This window comes from Cyprinodon tularosa, unplaced genomic scaffold (assembly GCF_016077235.1).
Source record: "Cyprinodon tularosa strain WSP-4 unplaced genomic scaffold, ASM1607723v1 ctg212, whole genome shotgun sequence".
Classification (NCBI taxonomy): Eukaryota; Metazoa; Chordata; class Actinopteri; order Cyprinodontiformes; family Cyprinodontidae; genus Cyprinodon; species Cyprinodon tularosa.
In genome coordinates, this window is record NW_024038786.1 from 1,036,407 (window position 1) to 1,050,677 (window position 14,271).

At 37.4% G+C, this 14,271-nt stretch overlaps 1 long non-coding RNA gene across 1 annotated transcript; it reads left to right on the plus strand.

Annotated features, from left to right (window-relative positions):
- Nucleotides 1-12,748: 12,748 nt before the first annotated feature.
- LOC119783881 lies at nucleotides 12,749-13,022 on the plus strand. Its single transcript, XR_005280871.1, has 2 exons — nucleotides 12,749-12,863; nucleotides 12,935-13,022. It is a non-coding gene; the product is annotated as an uncharacterized LOC119783881 (long non-coding RNA).
- Nucleotides 13,023-14,271: the final 1,249 nt, after the last annotated feature.

Below are 14,271 nucleotides of genomic sequence, written 5' to 3' on the forward strand. Positions count from 1 at the left end.
CTTTCCTTACACAAATTTTGAATTATGTTTGAGCTTGAGGCTCATGTTGTTATATTAATTTCCATCTCCAAAGTAAAGGAATAATTTTACAAAAAGTGCAAAAGGAAAAAAAGAAGCACACTACACTGACAAAAACATATCACCCAAATGTTATTTTATTACATAACAAATTTTCATTTTTTTGTAATTTTAACACAATCGTATTAAATAAACCTTACATAATGCATATGTATTTGTTTAATATAGCTTATTCATTCAAAATATATAATTGTCATGTTTATGTATTTAGAGTTACTAAATTATACTTACTAAAAATTATTCCAGTTATAATTTTAGCTATATCATACATTTTTTTGTGTACAGCTGAAAGCTAAGTTGAAAGCTGCCTAAAGTGTGCAGAAATTAAATATAAACAAACTTAAATCATGGGACAAAATGCACACAAAGATGAAAGCAGAGAAAGCATAGTCTGCAGTTTCAGAGGGACCAGTTGCTGGAAACACACCACATATACCTAAAGTTCTATTCTGGTTTGTCCAAAATTCTCTACAGCAGAGATTAAACCCTTATCATATAAATGTATTTTCTGCTGCACTTCTAGCTAGTATCATTACAAGAACTTTACCAGAACATTTTTAAGCCTTTGAGAAAAACACATATTTGATAAAAGTTGAAAGTTGGTGAAAATCCAACTTGACTCGTGCCTTTAAAGCTCTAACTACAGTCAACACTTTCTTCTTTGTAGACCATTTTACATATCACATAAAATTAGTCCACACACAAGTAGTTACCACCCAATAACATGTTGGCAATTCAAAACATTCAAATTGAGTTCATTTGCCTCATGTATCAAAGGAGAAATTGTGGAGCCTTTAGCTAATTATCATTGGTGAACATATAAGAGCAATTTCTGAAATTTGGTAGGATTTTATTGTGCTAACAAGTTTTGCAGACATCAGCTGTTGTTTTGAGCTGTTAAAGGACACTTTATGTCGTGATCTTGGTGCTGATGATTGGGCTAATAACTCATTTAATTCACCTGCCCAGCGCCACCCAGTTCTCTACTTTACCTACTTTACTACTTACTTTACTTACTTACTTTTCATCTGATCCACCTGTTTTAGCCTCTTTTTAATCAGCCTTCTACTAGTCATCAGTCCCCGATTATTTGAGCCAGTGGTGAGAGTTCTCTGGCGTACCTGAGTGTTTCTGATTGCCTGATCCGTTCTGCCTCTGGACCAGAGATTGGATATTTTTACTTTACTTTACTACTTATTTTTATGGCGACTTTTTACTTCTACTCCTTACATTTTTACACAAATATCTGTACTTTCTACTCCTTACATTTTAAAAAATTGGCTCGTTACTTTAGTTTTGAATCATTTCAATGGAGTTACCGTAATTATTTTTCACGTCATCAATACTGTGAAAACGGAGCAGTTTCCCCCTTCTGTTCCCAAAGTGTAGCCGCCGTCTATCACACACAGCGTCACATCCTTCACTACATTTCCCAGCATGCACCACAGACCGGCCGTCATGGCGGCGGCAGTTCCAAACAATTAACCCGGTAATTTACACTAGTTCCGAAATTGCAACGTCACCTTTCATTCAACACTTTACTTACTCACCAGCGTAGCAAACTCTGAAGGTACCCACTGCGACAGCTTTAATATACATTCCGTAGTCGGCAATAAAACGTCCCAGTCAAATTACACATTCTCTTCCCTTAGTCCGTCAGCATACTGCTCCGTGTGGAAACACGTACCGCATCGGAGCCAGTCTCTTATCCATTGTCCCAGGGCATTGGAAAATACTATTAGGGGGCAGGGGTGTTAAGTGGGATTTCAATGTATGTAATAATTGTTTGCATGGTAATAAGTAGGTGAAATGGTAATGTTAGTATGGTTAAATTATTTCATAAATATGTATGTTTTTGTATGAATGATGCTATTGTCTGTATTTATTTTTCTACAATGTTAACTGTGCTTTATTGGGGATTTGCCGTCCTGTTTAGTTGGGCTGTCCCAATTGGCTGATTATTGGTGGGTCTATTTAAGGGGCACAGTCCCAATGGCTAAGGGGGGCTTTTGAACTGGAATTTTGTTGTCCGCTGGTTCTTACCACCTTTTTGCAAGTCATCTGCTTACTCCTCCTCTAACGTGAGACGGGAGCTGGCGAGCCGTTTTCTCACAAATACCAAATTCAGTCTAATTGGATGGGAATCTATGTTGCATTTGACGCACCACTATAAGATGAATCGACAGATTCGGCGGTATTCATTCGTGGTAAATCATTGCAGCTTGGTGGCGGTGGCGTTAGCATAGTAGCATGGACGACGAGATGATTGAAAATGAACACAACGGAGATCTAGTCCTATTGGCAGACATCCATTTAAAATGTAGGCAACGGCATGAAAAAAGTGGTTTCTACTTTTACTTTTATACTTTAAGTAAATTTACAAGCCTGTACTTTGTTACTTTTACTTGAGTAAAGAAGTTTAATCAGTACTTCCACTTTTACCAGAGTATTTTTTAACACAAGTATCTGTACTTTTACTCAAGTACGGAAAGTGAGTACTTTTGCCATCTCTGCTCTGGACCCCTGAGCCTGCCTGTTCCTGTTCTGATCTGTTTGCCTGATCTGTCCTCAAACACCTGCTGGATTTCTGTCTTTGTACTGGACCTGAAACTGATTCCTGACTCCGTCCTGGATTTTCTTTTGACACCTCTTTGGACTTCTGATCTGTTGGCTCTGACTCCCAAGCATGTCCTCGATGTGCTTTGCCCTCTGAGTTATCCTGCTTGCCTTCGTCTGCTCGGTTCTGATTTCCTGCCTGTCCTCTGTCCTCTGCGACTTCAGCATCCGGTCTCTCTGGGCAGTGCCCTATGTGTCTCATTGGCAGCCGACCGGCTGGAACCAACGTCATCCTCTGGGCACGGGAGAATGAGGTTGTTCACAACAGTTCCGTCTTAAATAAACATGTTGTGAAACCTAACTGTCTCTCCGCCTCAAAAATTGTGTCCTTTTGTTCTGAGCCTGACACATAAATGGTAAAAGCTAGAGTTAAATAGAGATATTACTTGTCAGGGAAACGTTTTGCTCCAGAATAGCACCTCATATTAATGAGACGATCTAGCCGCTGATTTTGCTAAATGTATGGCTTTCTCTCCTATAAGTTTGAACTACCTGCTGCAATTCAGCTTCAGCTGTATTGAGAATGTGACATCCGAAAACTTCTGGTCGCTGATTTGGTGTGGAGGGGAGTTACTGGTTGGGCAAACAGCGTAAGTATTAGAACTACCGTAATATCTTCAACGGTGAAATCACTGTACACTGGTCTCATTGTGAATGTGATCACTATTGCAAGTTAGTATTACGTAGTTTACCCTCATGCATCATATTTCTTTTATACAAGTAGGCCATTCTATGGTCTTCAATGCTTTTATCTCTAAGGACTGCTCGTCTTGCCGCCCACATCCTTTCTCATAGTTTTTGTGGAAAGTCCTCTGTTTTCTTGTGTCATTGTTGGAAGGTGGAGCCGCTTTGCTATGATGGCCCTGCCTACATTGCCATGGTTCTCAACTGTAATGGAAATACACCCATTTAGAGATGAGTTTAGAGAAACTAAAATGAGGTAAATAAAGTTGATCCCAGTGGAAAAACGGTTACAACACTAATGGCTGTCGAATTAGCAGTGTTGTAGTTCTGTTACTCAGGTTAGCATTAATCCTCCCCTGAAGGGTTCACTGCCTTCTTTCAGTGTTGCTAATAAGCAGAAAGGCATCATCTGAGCTTCATCTTGCTTTTAGAAAGGCTTTTTTGGTCAATGAAAACAATGGATTGTCTGTTCTCCTCTGCTTTCACCTGTTGAAAAGACAGTATCATCAGTAGCTTAAAGTAGCTCAATAAGCTGATAAAGAAGGCCATGTTTTGAGCGTGATTCTATGAGGTGAAATACAAGGGCAGCAATGAAGGGAAAGAAGTATTTTAAATCTCATATTCCCTGATGATTTTAGAATATCAGTATGCTATTTTCAGTCATACTTCTCATAAGTTTGAAAATGTGATATTTTTTTTCCTCAACAATCAATTTTTGATTTTGAAAGGTTAGACCTACTATTAAGCCATCTTCTCCACCTGAATTTCTAAACAGTGGGACAAAAAGGCTGTTTCTATTTGTGGACAGGTGGGTGGTTGTAATAATATAACATTTTTGTTTGTTAGTGCGCTATTTTGATGCAAACACTGATGGACCTAAAATTCCTCAAAAGGTACACTGTTTTCCCTCCCTATTGTATATCGCCCAGGTTTTTATACTTCTCCATCTTTTCTCCCATGATGAAAATACTGTTTGACATATTCCTGGTTCTTTTAAAATCTACGACCATCTCCTTTTTTGGTTCACATTTCATTGAAGATGCATGTTCTCAAATGAAGAAACATCATCCACCAGCTCTCTCTACACTGATGAACCCAGTAACTGCAGATTTATCTATGTATTTTAACAGATGACAGGATGGTAGTCTTTAACTAGGCATGTAACATTTAAAGAGGGAAAACATGATAAAACTACAGTCCATGTTGTGGGAGGTCTTTCTGTCACGTTGCCATTGACCGTAGTCATGATAGGCAGTTGCCGAGGCATCCACTTTTTAGAGTTTAAATATAAATCATAATATTTGTGTATGTTTCAAAAGGAATTTAGTTTTATATGTAAATTTTTTATTAAAAACTTGCATCACTTTGGACAGAGTAGATGTGTCTTATGAGACCCTTTATGAAACAAGACAGAGGCATTGCTTTGTGTTTGGAGTCAACAGGATTTCACCCCTAGACAAGAGAGTGGAGAGATGGCTTTACCCCAACTGTTTTCAGCAGATAAGAGAAAACATATTATTTGGAATGGTATGGGTGTTGGTTTTTATAAGATATCTAATTAACAATCACAAAGTCCCAGATGCAGATTAATTTTGTAGTTAATTTTGGCCAAAATCAATATTTGTTTTTCCACACAATCTCCAGAATCTTTTAATTTAAGGTAGACAAACAATGGTAATGGTTAAAAGAATGGCAGAGTTCATAAATATAGCTCACATTTCTAAATACTATATTCAGAAAATACCCAAATTAAATAATCAAGACTAGACCTGAAAAAAGCATGCTACTTAACTAATAATTTAATAGCCTTTGATGACAATATTACACCCGTCTCACAGTCGTGAGAACCCAGTCCTCAACTGAAAGGAAATTTTCAGTTAATTACATTAGAGTTTAGGCTTGAGGCAGCAATTCAGTGATATATTAAAATCTCAGCAAGTTAAAGCAGTGGAATAGTTGAACAGAGTCACTTCCACACACTGCAGAGATGGGGTAATTATTTTTGGCCTGGTTTCCATCAGGCTTTTCACTCTATGGTTGATGTGAAAAAAGCTCTGCATACTCATTAGATTTGGAGCAGGTGGCCTCAGCTGACTGAATACCTTAGTGCTGTGTCAGTCATCCTGTGTGAGCGGGTATAGCGGCTTTATCTGAGTCACCAAAGAGTCTCAGGGGTTTCCAGGAACCATCAAAATAAAGTATTTGGAAGAGAGTCCAAAATATTACTTAAAAGTATACGGTATACGTATATTTATACGTATACTGGTTATTGACTGAATCAAGTAGCTTTTATCGTGGAGATATGCTATTATTTTAATGGAAATCTTTAATGTTCTGAATTTGTTGTCATGCTAGAAAGTTATACTTAAAATAGCTTACTGAATAGTAAACCTGATAATTGTAAAGAGGTTCGATATTTCTTTATTTATGGGGCCGATTATCTGCCATGCAGGTAGTACATTATTTATTTGTTACCCTACACCAATCACTGCTGAACATGAGAGAATAAACACATTCTTTTGTTACTTTAACAAATTTTAAAGGGTATTTTCTTTCTGGATGTTATCTGTGTTTAAGTCTTTTATAGTTTTGACTATTGTTTGCCGATTTTCTTTTTGTACACTTGTAACAGTCAGGAGAAGAGAACACACACGTGTAGACCACATAATGTATTTAACATAGGACAGTACAGACAATCAACAATAACAGGAGAAAACATGAAGGAGTGAGATTTCTCAAACAGGAAGTTTCTAAATACAGGATAAAATGAGAACACAGGAATGGAATGGAATTTTACTTTACTTTTTACTTTTTACTTTTTATATATATATATTTTTTTTTTTTTTTATCCATATTTTTATCCTAAGTGTATATATTAGTATATTTTTTGCATGCCTTATACCCCAGTGTTTTTAGAGATTTTTATAATTTTATTTACTATTTCATATATGTTTCATGTTGCACGATTGTACCATAAAAAATTCCTAGTTGTGAACTCCTTCACTAACAATGGCAATAAAACTGAATCTGATTCTGATTCTGATGGCTGCAGGTGGTCTGAATGTAAAAACATCTAGTGCTGACTAAACTGAGCAAGGATGTGCTAAGGTCTGAGGAAACCACTCGTTAAGTCAAGCAACAAATCCATTGTATGTATTGGAGACAAAACCAACACTGCATCATCATGATTTATGGTAACTTCATTGTAAATGGAGCCAAACTTCTTACCAAGCTGGAATTAATTATGAGGACAAAATTACTAAATGATCAAAATGGGTTTTTTATTTTCAACGTTAGAGTAACACCCACTATATATCACAATCAGTATTACTTTATTGGAAGACCATCAATTTTCAGAAGGGGAAAATAGCAGAGGTACGAGGCTAAATACTTTAGAAAATGGAGAAAAAAAAACTGTTTTTCTTTTTCAATTCAAACTAAGTACACATTTGATCATTAATTAATTAATCATAAAAAAAGAGCCAAATGTTCAATAATGTAGTTCAGATGCTTTCAGTCATTGACCTCAGGTCTAAGTGGATGTGTTAAGTTTTATTAACATGTCATAGGATTTATCCTAAACCTGTCAAAAACAACACAAGTATCCTTTAGTTAATCATTATTATGGTAATAGATCTGTTCCAGAGGAAGGTGTTTTGTGACCAAATCATCCAATACTGATGGATCGGTGTATTTACTTTTAATGTTTGGTTCTTACTATTTAGTCATACAAAGGAACCACTCTTAAAAATCTTTTTAAAGTACAACCCACATGCAAAAAACCACTCAGAGAAACCAGAGTAAAAGTTTAACTGGTTTAACTGGCGTGGGTTTTTTCCAGAAATAGAAGGGCTCATTGGAGGGCGGACAGGTTTTGGTTTGGTTGATTCCTGAGGAGCAATGGAGTGGACTGCCACTTAGATTTTCCAGGAGAACTTAAACGAGACATGTGGACATTAATCCCCTGCTCAGTGTGAAGCCCAAACAATCCTTCAAGGGGGAGAAGGCCAAACATCCAGAATGCAGGATGACTTCCTACCAAAAGGCAAAGGACAAAAGCTACGTTAGACTCAGAGAAACAAAGACTCAGTTTTACTAAGCTAAACTCAGCTTGGCTAAAGTACCCAAAACTGGCAAACACTCTGGTGTCGAGGTAGTGACAGTCTGCCGCTCAAATACTCCTCAGTGATGAGCCAACCAGTCTCAGGTGTGCAGGAGGACCAACAAGAACAGAGTACTACCTGGTGGTGGTGGGATGGATGGATGGATGGATGGATGGATGGATGGATGGATGGATGGATGGATGGATGGATGGATGGATGGATGGATGGATGGATGGATGGATGGATGGATGGATGGATGGATGGATGGATGGATATGACTCTTGTTGAAAGAAATCACTGATGTAGTTTGCTGCATAATCTTTTCACCAAAAAAGATTCCAATAATTCAGGCTACGTATGAGTGTATATACTGTACAATTGTAACCACAGCTGTAAATAGGAGGTACAACAAATATAATTAAGGTGCTTGAGAAAATGAGTGAAAGACAATGGCGTTTTAAGAACAAGTTAAATGGATTAAAAGTGCAAAGTGGTTAATGATAATGGAAGAACAGGAGACAATTATAAATGTATGTAATGATGATGGAAAAAAACATGGAATATGGCCCATTGTTGCAGGATATCCTGGTGATATGTAATTGACAGTATGAGCATTCACACAGATATTTTTGTTTACCAAAAATGTCAGTGACAATTTGCAAAAAGCAACTTAAAAAAACAGCCAGTTCAGTACAAGTGATTCCAAATGTAAATTTATTGTGAATAATTTCTACATATTTAATTCTTACCAAATTAACTTATTTATATTCAGAGCATCAATTTTAGTCTGGCATCAGAACTTCAAAACAAAATGTTCTGTCCTCTCGTGGCCCTGAGTGGTCACCGTTGCATGTCTAATTGGTGTTGCCAGATGTGTGTATGCATCCTAGTGTGATGCAGAAGCAGTCGCTATGCCGTCAAGCGATTCCTCTATCTGAGCATTTTTTTAGGGGTGGAGGTGGCAGGGGAAGTCGGGGCGTTTATCTCAATTTTATTTTTGAGCATTATGGGATTCAACAAGATGAGGTGAATTTGCCATAGCTCCCCCATTTCACAGTACACTTCCCACAGTGGCCTCCTTTGGGATCAGTGAGTCAGTCTCACCTCACCTGATGTTGGTAACCCATGTGATCCCAGCAGTCTATCACAGATTTACAAACAGATGTCCCATCGGACCCAAAGATATCATTAAGTTTCAGTCAGGATGACTCATAGATGGATCAGAAAAGTTTTCTGGGTATCATAGTTCTCAGTGACAAACATGGTATTTATAATAGACAAATGAGCAGTGAAATAAGTAATTGATCAGCCCCTCACGCTTTGAACACAATGTTCTGCAAAGATGAGGAAAAACAGGAGGGGGTGACTGTATAACAGAACAGCAGTTACATCCAGCAGTGATATTCATTCCTTTATCGTTCTGGGTGCTTATTTCATCTTTAGGTCAAAAAAGCCCTGGGCTGTTTTTATACAAATTAACCAATATTAGATGGATTAATGTGGTACACTTTGTTGAAAGTAGCCTGTTTTTGTATGTGTGTGTTGTTGTTGTTTTTTTTAAAGTAATATAGTGAGAGCCGTCTGAGGAGTGTGGTTAAAAAGCTGTATCTGATCCACAGATTACTCATCATGAAGATAAGCTGTAAAATAAAAAAATCCCCACACAAAAATATGTCTTGTATTGGAGCATAACGTATGCTGCCTACTCTATATAACACTGCATACACTTATTAGATAACTCCTGTTTTCATTAAACCCTCCGGTCTTTACACAGACACAGTAGATATCTGCAACCAAGCATGTGCTTAACTTAAGTGTTTTTCATTTCTAACGAAAGATCTGAAGTGATTTAAAAAGCTCTATGGCAGAAATGAAATTCCACTTATGAGCTTTGAGCATCATCATGCTTTCAGATATATGAGGAGTAAAACAAGCAACATATTGCATTTTAAATCAGAGATGACTGTGGCTCAGTGGGAAGACTAGTCAATCTAAAAGTTGTCGGTTTGGTTTCAGCTCCCATCAAAAGGATGGTACTGATCTGTGTAACAGTGAATGATGTAAAGCTCTTTGAGTAATAAATAAATACATCCCATATACACCGTAAGATGATATGTTGTTTACATGTGATCAAACTGATTAAAATAAGCTGATCAGAGCCAATACCTTGAGAGATCCATAATTTCTGAATAAGCACTTAAATTAGCTTTTGTAAAAGTATTTAGACCTCGGTAACTACCCCACCATTGCCACATTGTTAACTAAAATATTGATTAAAGTGACTAAAATTTGTGATTGCAAAATTGTGGCTTGTTTTTGGACAGACTTAGACTTGTCATCTTGTATGCACAGTGTATTCAAAACGCAATTTTGTTTAGTACAGCTTACCAGACAGTAAATTAACATTTCCATTCCATAAAGTGCAGCAGTGATCAAATGTGAACAGTGGGGGAGAAAAAACATAGTGTCATAAAACAAACACATTGATATGGACATTCAGAGCATTAGATATATATGGTGCAAATATGCAGTATTTTTGGTTTTGTGTTATCAGTGTGATGCAAAGTCTGCGACATATTTCACAGTTTTTTCAACAGTTCAGCAGTCTGATGACGGTGGGGAAGAAGCTGTTTCAGAATCTGCTGGACCTGCATCGGATGCGGCAGATGTCCCATCGGACCCAGAGATATCATTTAGTTTCAGTAAGGATGACTCACAGATGGATCGGAAAATTATTATTATTCAGGACTTTGTAGAGCCACACGTCTCTTTCTATGATATACGTAGACCTGGACAGTATTTTTTTTTTCTTTCCTATCGTGTTCAAGCTCAGTTAGATTAGATGTTGAAGGTCTGGGAATGTCAGTTTTGTAAAACTTGCCAAAGATTATTAATTATATTTTGATCTGGAAACTGGTTACACTATGTGACATGGCAATTTAGCTGTAACTGTTGGTTAGGGGATGTTTTTCTGATGGATAAAGCCTTCCTCGCTCGTCTAAAGTCTTTTTCCACCAGTTACTGTGTCGGGTAGTGCTGAATTTAACTAAAAAAAACAGAGAAAAATAATATCAACAAAAAATTGGAAGTACAAATAGAACCAAACAAATACAGGCAGAGATAGGGCAAAAAGACAGTCTGATGAAGGAGGGATTGAGTCCAAAGGTTCATCAGCTACTGGGTTGATCTGGATTAAAGTAATATGTAAATCAGGGAACACAGAAATTTTGGAATGCAAACTCCATGCAAATGAAACCGTATTGTAAACAACAAGGAAAGACAAAAATAGATCAAAACAACATCAATAAACATAATAATACAAAAAGTACCTCAGAAGTCAAAATCCTCAAGGAAGAACAGAAGCAAACTCATTCATTTTGTGACACACAGGTATATTTCCAGGATGCTGCCACTATTATGCATTACAGGGGGAGAATGTCTTTCAGAGTATTTTCTATAGCATTAAATTTAAAATATTCAGCCTAGTCTCATCTTGCAAGACCAGCGTCTTCCATGTACACTCTAAGACATTAAATATTAATTCTCCTTCCTTTGTGTTACTGTTTTTTGGTCACATTAATAGCTAGATGTATGTTTTCGTGCTGAACAGATGCATATTAAATTGTATTTCAATTTCAAGATGTTGAAACAAAAACAAAATGATTTCAACATAATCCTGTCACTACGTATTGAATGGGTGTGTGTGCTAATTGTTTTGGCTTGACCTATCAAAATAATCTAGTATACAACTACCTGCTTTGTAAGAAATGAAAATGAGACATTATTGCTTTCCTTTTTTCCTCTAAAAACAATAGGTGACTGGGCAAATTATATTGTCTGTAGCACTTAATGGGAGTGCACTTATTCCCATGATGCTTGTCTGCAGGTTTTTGCATCCTATATGGCCCCATGAGTGAGAAGGAAGTGTGTTCCTTTCCCGCTGAGTCCCATTATTAGCCAGTTATTCTTGGAAGATGTAACTTGTGGTCAATCATAGGTCTTTGTGGTTTTTCTCCTGTTTCCCAACTATTACTCCATCAAGGCAGTGAAAAAAAATCCTCAACGAGAAAATCATGTTAGTCTACGTTTTCTACTCCGCTTTGTTTAAAAAATATATAAATATAAAACAAAATAATCACGGATGTCTGGGGGACAGTGATTCGCCTACATGTTATGTATGCTGGCGTACCATAAAGAATAAATTATGAACAGTTCAGTTTGTGCTAAAGTCTTCCCATAGGAAGACTTTACCTGGATATAACAAAACCGAATATCTTCAGAACAGCTCCAAATGACACAAAACTAATATGGGTGAGTAGAACATGATGTAATAACATAAAATCAAGGGGCTAATGTAAAAAAAAGAAACGATGTTCCCCTTTAAGATGACGTGTTTTGAATTGACACGATATAAATGAACTCAAATTGAATTGAACTGAATAGATTCACCTCCCTGAGCTGTGAATCTCTCCTGCTCCTCCAGAGTTACCTTCATCCACCTAACGCTTTCAGATTGGGTGGATGTCCATTTCTTGGTAGGATTTCCATCATTTTTGATGATGGAGTGAACAGTGGTCTGGGAGATGTTCAGGTTTCTCTGTAACCTAGACTCCTTTATTTGAAACATCATTATTTCATATTTTTTATTTTCTGAAAAATCATTAGTTCAACGTTTTTATTTTCTGAAACATCATTAGTTCAACTTTTTTATTTTCTTTAGTCCAACTGTTTTTAATGTTCTTTTTTTGTTTATGCATTTCTTATTTATTTATGTTTTCCTACTTGCTTTGATTCTGTTTTATTTTCCTATATTTTAATCATGTAAAGCACTTTGCATTGTCTTTGTACTGAATTGTGCTATACAAATAAAATTGCCTTTGTTGGGATCTGGAGATCTGCCACCTGTCTCCAGCAGAGAGCGCTTTGGGTCTCCTGGGCTGGAGCCTCCAGCACACCTGAGGATCATCAGCCCATCAGGAGACCTCCTACATAAGCAGCAGCCAGACCTGTCTTCTTCGCTGGAGTGTTGACCAGTTTTGGTTAGCGGAACCTGAGCCTCTGTTTCACGTTGAGAATCTCAGTCTGCTCTTGAGAGTAACTAGATTCTAACCAGCCTCTGTCTTCTCTGCTCACAGGAAAGTCTGACTGAAGTCTGTAGCTCTGGAGGAACTAGCTTGGAAACCTGCCCTAGGAAGCCAAACCTGAAGACAATCAGTCTGGATTCCCCAGCCAGCTCTCAAGGGAGAATTAGGACGACAATTCAAGGTCTGAAACTCTCTAGCCTGAAGCTAGACGCTGCTGCTGCTGAGCTCTCTGCTGAACCCACTGTCTCTGGACCCAATTGGTTCCCCCTCTCCAGTGATCTGTCTGAACCTCATCAAGGTACAAATCTGAATCAAACATCAATCAAGTCTTCTCCGCTGCCTGGCTAACCAAACAATCCATCTCTGCAGATTCTCAGTGATTGCTGTCCCGGACCTGTACCAGAACCAGCTCTTGTTATTCTGTGTGCTCATCCTTTAATAAACTGTTAAACTTTTACCCCATTTCTGTGGTGTTCTGCATGTGGGTTTATACACTAGAGACCCAACATGACAGCCTTGCCTTGCCTTGCCTTGCCTTTATGGCTCTCCTTTACTTTGTCGCTGACCTGTCTACTATGTCACTTTGAGGCCATCCAAGTCTGGATTATAATGGAGATTATATTAACACATCTCTATTGGCACTGGATTTTTTTCTAAGTTTGGCCTTGAAAACAAGGCAAAATATAAACTCATGGTACAATTTGCAGTTTTTTTTTGTTTTTTGTAAACCACTTTTAAGATTAGCTGCTATTATCAATAGACAACAAAATAGTGCACTGCTTTGGGATGATCTTTCAAATTAAATCCCTTAAACTCCCTGGCTGTTTGTGGTTGTTAAAAGATGCAGGTTCTTAAAAGATTTAGAGGGTCGTGTAGAATATTATTGTTAACATTTATACACTATTTAAAGAAAAAAAAGAAACACATTGCAGAAACAGAACATGCTGTGCATATTCTTGGAGCTTGGAGCATAAACCCCCATTTTAATGTCTGCTATTAGGCATAAATCCCCTGGCATCTTCCTAGTGGTCTCAATGCTACCTCCCATTTTCCCTCCACCGTTCCCTCTCATTACAGTCCCCAGACAACACAGCCAGCAAGTGTCCACAGCTGAACATTGCTTTTTAAAGGAAACAGCTCACCACTTCCATTTCCACAGAAGATGCATCAAATGAAACATGAATTCCAAACTGCACTGCCTAGTGGAGCTGACTGGAAATACTCTGCATACTGAATGAAGGAGGCAAGTGAATGCATTTCAGAGTAAACGTCAGTCTTTTGATTAAATGTATGTTTTTGCTAATGGATTGGTTATAAGGCTGCCAGGGAAGAATCTATGTAAATTATCCATACTCTATCTACTCTCTTACAAACCCTACTTTCTAAGCAATAAAAAAATGTAATTGCTGTCTAGGCCGTCTAGCAGTAATCTGACACTTCGTATACTCTCACATTGCTCCCTTTGGGGAGGAAAATATATTCTAAGAACCTGGATTTCTGTTTCTTTTTGCTTCTGTTCAGCTCCTGATAGAAAATGTAATGTCTAATGAGACTATCAGCATTTTCTCATTATGATGGCTAATTTATAAATGGAATAATCAGCTATGTACAATAGATTGAGAAGGAAAGTGTTCTCACTAAAGGGATTAATATCTCTGGTAAAAGAGAATTTTAAGAAAGGCCACCATTAATCCTTTCAAAACTTT